The sequence below is a fragment of the Mus pahari genome, chromosome 5, assembly GCF_900095145.1.
Source record: "Mus pahari chromosome 5, PAHARI_EIJ_v1.1, whole genome shotgun sequence".
Lineage (NCBI taxonomy): Eukaryota > Metazoa > Chordata > Mammalia > Rodentia > Muridae > Mus > Mus pahari.
This window is the reverse complement of record NC_034594.1, coordinates 93,582,324-93,588,332: the sequence shown is the minus strand read 5'-3', so window position 1 is coordinate 93,588,332 and position 6,009 is coordinate 93,582,324. Positions and strand designations below refer to the sequence as shown.

General features: G+C 46.4%; 1 pseudogene; it reads right to left on the bottom strand.

Annotated features, from left to right (window-relative positions):
* Positions 1 to 5,877: 5,877 nt before the first annotated feature.
* On the bottom strand, positions 5,878 to 6,009 carry LOC115064190 (annotated as a pseudogene).

Genomic DNA, 6,009 nt, shown 5'->3' with positions numbered 1-6,009 from the left:
CTTTCAGAGTACCCCCGAGCTCCTAATGAGGGGTTGGGAGGGTGAGTCTACACAATTCCCTGCTTCCTACAGCAGGCCCCTGGAGGTCTGCAGGCCAGTGCCACAGCTGTGTCACACAGGAGCTTCGACCTTCAGCCCTGCCTGACAGTGGGCCTCTGTGTGCCCAGCCCTGGCCGCCCCACACTGCCAATCTCTGTTTTATACACAAACATGGCCCCTGGGGCTTTGGAAGGTGTGGGCTCACTCTGTCTTCCCACAAACAATGCACTTTTTTTTCTTAAAGTGGACAGCATATGCTTGAGTCACACAAGTAGGGGCCTTGGAAAGATCCTGCAAGAAGTGGAAGACAGTCCCCCTCTCTCTGTTCCTGTCGCCACTGTAGTGCCTGGTGCTACACACTGGGGGCTCAAGAGGACAACTGGTTGGAAAAGAACATGAATGAATTATAAACAGGCCCTAAAGATCAACTTTTCTTCTCACCACCCCCAAGCACCCCACCCCTGCTGCCCTGAAGCACCAAGTATGGGCTCCTCAAGGAAGAGTTGCCTTGGTTTTTTTTTTTTTTTTTTGTTGCTTTGAACAGAGTCTCAGGTAACCCAGGTTGGCCTTGAAACCTCCATAAAGCCAACAACAATGAACACTAATGCCCGATTCTTTTGCCTTTGCCTCCTAAATTCTGGGATCATAGGTATATATCACCATGCCCTGCTTAGGCTGACGATGAAACTGGGCTTCCAGCAGGCTAAGCAAGCACCCTACCAACTGGACCATACCCCGGCCTTGGCCCCCTTTTGTAAAGAAGGGCTGATTATGGAGCCTCAATAGGGGTGCTCTCTAGCACCTTGGTACCAGACTCAGAACACAGCCAGGCAGAACCGGTGTGAGCAACATTGGCATTTTTCCTGTTTTCTTCCTTCCCCAGCCCATTCTCACACATGCATATGTATGGGCATTTGTACATGTTCATGTGTACAGTAGTGTGGTGTGTGGTGTGTTTGTGTATTTGTAAAGGCCAGAGGTGAATGCTGAGGGTCATTATCGTTATTTGTTGTTTGAGACAGGGTCTGTGTGGCCCTGGCTGTCCTGGAACTCACTAGGTATATAGACCAGCCTGGTCTCAGACTCACAGAGATCCTCCTGCCTCTGGCTTCCTATCTCAAGTGCTGAGGTTACAGGCATATGCCCCCATGCTCAGCTTGCCTGATGTATTTAAACAGGATCCCTCACCAAATTCACTAATTCAACTAAGAATTAGTTCAACTAAGAAGAGTTCACTAATTCAACTAGCCAGTACTCTAGGTACCTGCCTGTCTCCACTTCTCAGTGCTGGCTTTTAAAAAACACATAGATTTTAAAAGTTCAGGTTCTGACGCTCAAAAGGCAAATCCTCTATGGCTGATCTGTGACCTAAGCCCTAGGGAGAGAGGTTTTCTAGAGAATAACCATCACCGGATTAGGAGCCCCAGGGGAAAAGTGCCAGAGCTAAAGATAATACATCCTTGTCTGACAGTCTGAAGCAGAAATCAGCAGTCCTCATTTATAATTATAATAAAATAGTAGACTTACGATTTAATAAGACAAGAGGACATGTCATGGCGTCTAAGCTAGGCCTTCCTAACCTAGTTCTGCAAGTTCCACACTTCTCTGGGAGGGAAAAAGACCCCTGTGGCAGGGTCACAGGGTAGCAGGGAATCAGAGGCCTTCCCAGTCATCAACAGGGGGCATCAGCAAGGTCAGCATAGGTCCAGGCCCAGGAGGTACCAGGGGCGTGGGGCGCTGAGATCAAACCTTGCACATCAGAGGTCTGTAGGGTCCAAAGGGGTGACTCTGCAAGGACCCAGGGTGTCACTTTTTGTTTTTTGAGACAGTGTATCATTTAAGCAAGCCTGGCCTCAATCTTGGTGTATAGCCAGAGATGACCTTGAGCTTCTCACCCTCCTGCCTCTAATCCTCGCTGCTGAAATTATAGGTGTTCAGGAGTGTTAGAAGTTTAAGGTCATCCTTACTACATGGGGAGTTTAAGTTTGGAACCTTAAGCAATACTGGTGTATAATGGTTTCTACCTCTGGCTGCAGAATTTAAAAAAAAGAAAGAAAGAAAGAAAGAAAAACAAAAACAAAAAAACAAAACAAAAAAAAACCCATAATTTTTTTCACTTCTGGATTTTTGTATCTGTACAAAGGAATCAAAACTAGGGCCTTTGGAATCTTCGGAGCCCACCTGCAGAGCTGATGGTCACAGGTGGGGGAGTCTGTGATCAATGAGAGTGAACAGACACACACATGGCCCAGCCACACAGCTGAGTATCCCTGAGCTTTAAAACAGAGGAAATCCTAACACATGCTGTAACTTAATTAATCTCCTATACCAGACATATACTGAATTTCACTTAAGTGAAGCCCCTCATTTTCAGATTGACACAAAGTAGGTGGTAGCTGCAAAGGGCTGTGAGAAGGGACTGGGGAGCCATGTTTAATAAGGCAACAGGGTTTCAATTCTGCAAGATGGAAAGAACACCACAGATGGAGCACAGGGGCAGTGTGGGTGTGTTCCTAATGACACTAAGCTGTGTTTCCCAATACTCTGCTGTAGTAAATTCATTTGCTACAGTTCAATAAACAAAGCGAGTTGAGGTCCCAGCCACATGGGTTTAGTACAAATGGTTTTATTTGCATTCTGACCCAGCACAGAGCCCACATACAGATTTCTCATTTTTACAAGTGCAAAATATGCTTTATCTCAGGTACAAAAACAACATGGCATTATGACAATGTGTGTTTCCATGGCCCCCTTTCCCGTGACCTGCCACACATATTTGATCAGTCTGGACTACCCCACCCCCCCAAAAAAACCCCTACCACCTTTAGAAAAGAATCGCCCCACCTAGAGGAAGAAGGTAGGTGAGAAAACCTCAAGAAAGAATCACTTCAAAGCATGAAAGAACATGGTAAGTAACCAAGACTTTACTGAGCAGGAAGAGATAGGTCAGTGCTTGAAACAGTCCCCCTTTGCTTGTCTCTAATACTAGCCCCACAAAGCTTTCCCCTGTAGTTCTGCTAGCCCAGTGACAAAGCCTCAGGGCAGCCATGTGGGAAGAAGCTTGTCCATGTACTTCACAGATGTGGCCTTCGTAGGACCTGGCTCAGTCCACTGGAGGTTGCATACCCTAGATAAACAAGCCTCTATCTGGGCGGGTTGAGATCTTGAACTACCAATACATACAAACGTAATACAGTTATCTTGGGGATGGAATTTATATCTAGACACAAGATCCACTTGTCTCTGCATATGCTGTACACATGACCCAAGGGTAATTTTGTTTGTAGCATATCCATGTTTTGAATGTGACCTGTTCCATGCAGTCAGGTATAGAATTTTGGATTTGGAAAACAGGATGTGCAACTTGCTGTAGTTTAAGGACCCGTCTGTCTCTCATTTTTCAACGTTTTCCCCAGCTAGAAACCTGGGCAGAGAGCTTGGGATTAAAAACTCAATGAGAAGCAAGTCAGTGAGGAACACAGAGAGGCAGTTTGGAGTGGCTGCAGGATGCAAGGGGATGCAGAAGACATGAGGGGTCTACAGATGATAGACAAGCCATGAAAGATGAACATCCCTGGGGAACATGACACTCTAAGCCCACAAGTACTGTAGAAATCTGGGTCTAGGGAAAGCTGCCCAGAAATCACAACCTCACAGGAAGGGTCTAGCATATATGGGACGGGGTCTGCAGGCTCCAGGGATGCTAAGCTAACAGGGGTTTAGTCTTCAAGACACCTGCTGAAATCAGTCTGTCCTTTCCAGGACAGGTTCTAGTAGGAGGCTCAGGCCACTGCTACCCCCTACAGCTCAGCAACCCATAAATACAGCACAAAAGTCCTTTCTTCTATCAAACCCTGACCAGGACAAAGGCCGAGCAGGGTTCCAGGTAACAGGGGGCATTTGAGGGAGAGACCTCTGTACTCTCTCTCATGGAAAGGCTGGGCATAGTCCCTGGGAGCCAAGTGAGGATCAGAACTTTCCACAAGTGAGACACACAGAAGGCATGGAACTCTCCAGACTTCTCTGAATACTTCTACTTCTCCTAAGTTTATGCAAAATGCATTGTTAAGATAGCCCTTAATGCTTGAGAGTGCCTTAAGTAATCCTAAGGGGGGGAGAAGGCTACTGAGGTTAGGGGTTAGCTCAGTGGTACAACGCCTGCCTCATGTGTGTGAGGCCCTGGCTTCCGGGTTTGTTCCCTACCACTGACAAATAAGACAATAAAATACATTTATATATATATATATATATATATATATATATATATATATATATGGAGGAGTTGGGGAGTAAATGTTTCAGTATTTAAGGACAAAGAGGTAAAATTAAGTATGTTGGCACAAGAGAAAACAATTTTTTTTTAATAGCCCAGACTAGCCTCAGACTCAGCCACCCTTTTACTCCCTGGCCACAGCATTGCCCTGAGTACTGGGATTACAGGTTTGCACTACCATACCCAGCTCTCTACAATGTTATTGGTTGTATGGTACTAGGGAGAGAACTTAGAACCTTGCTCACCTTTGGCAAGTGCTCTGCCATTGAGTCACACCACAGTCCTGCATGGTTTAACACAAGCAATCCAAAAATACAGTAATTTAGTGTAATTTTTGAAGGCAAGGCTATCATTCCCTGAACTAGGTTTGAAGATAATGCTCTTTAATAGCTAATTGACAGCAAAACCAGTGGACAGCACTGAGTTTAGTTCCCGTTTGCAAGTATAAAGGAGGGCACTCTTTGGAAGGAAGGGAACACAGACCTCTTCCCTCCAGTCCTTAGAAAGAACAGCCTGGTGGCCCAGGCTAGAGACCCTTTACAGCAGTGCCTGCAGGGGCTCAGAGACTCCGCTGTGAGCCTACTGAGGCTAAGTAAGAAGCAGTTAAGGAGAGCTGGCCTTGGGAGAGGAGTCTGGGTGCTTCCCAGAATCTCACTGCTCCTTGGGCCCAGTAGTCCTGTCGTCAAAGGACAAAGAGATTGGAAGAGGAAAGAGAAAAGAACACTCCATACTGGCCAAGTAGACTGGCTCAGATGACAGCAGAGATCAGCACATCACTCTGAGGTCCACACCTACACACCTACACTCAACTACACTCACCTACACACCTACACTCACCTACACACCTACACTCACCTACACTCACCTAGCTGCAGTCAGAGAAAGCCTGGGACTTGGTGAGCAGGCATCCATCCACTCAGGTATACCTACAGCAGCACTGGTGGCACTGAATACCAAGGACAAGCAAAGATCACCTGTCTACCACATGACTTTGATGAATGGGAAACAATGGTAACATTTTCCCCTGGCTCAGATTCACCTACTGACTACAGTTTCCAGGTTCTCAGGTCTCCAGGTCAATGCTTCTTGTTTACTGGGACAAACACTCTACTAATGGGTTCTACTGTTCACCTTGTATTAAAGGGAGCCTGAGACCCTTGACTTTTGGTCCTGTTCCTCCAGTGTACCTAAGGCAGTGACCATATTCAATTCCCCTTGCCCCCAACAACCTCAACTTTCCACTGACAACAGCTAAAGAGTCTTTCTATTTCTTCCACTGATGTGTTAATAATTTTCAGAACTCCAGCTCCTTGGGCCAGCCCCTGAAGCAACACTGGACTTAGGAACTGGTGACGTGCTTATGGGTTCTAGCCTTTTCCTGGTTAATAGCTCTCAAGGGGCTCCAGGCAGACTGGGTAAGAGGTCACTAGGGCAATGTCTGACCTTTTTCTAGACCCCCACAATGGCTAATCTTGATTGTCAACTTAATGGGACTTAGTATCACCATGGAAACAAACCTGTGGTCATGTCTGCCAGTGGGTTTCTTTTCTATTCCTTTAATTCACTCAGCGAGAGCAAGAATGCATTCCCCCACTACCAAAGATTATTCAGTCAAGAACATCCAGACTGCAAAGAATAAGCATTACCCAGGAAAGACCATCTCCTTGATCATGGTCTCTCCCCTGCCAAGCAAGTGT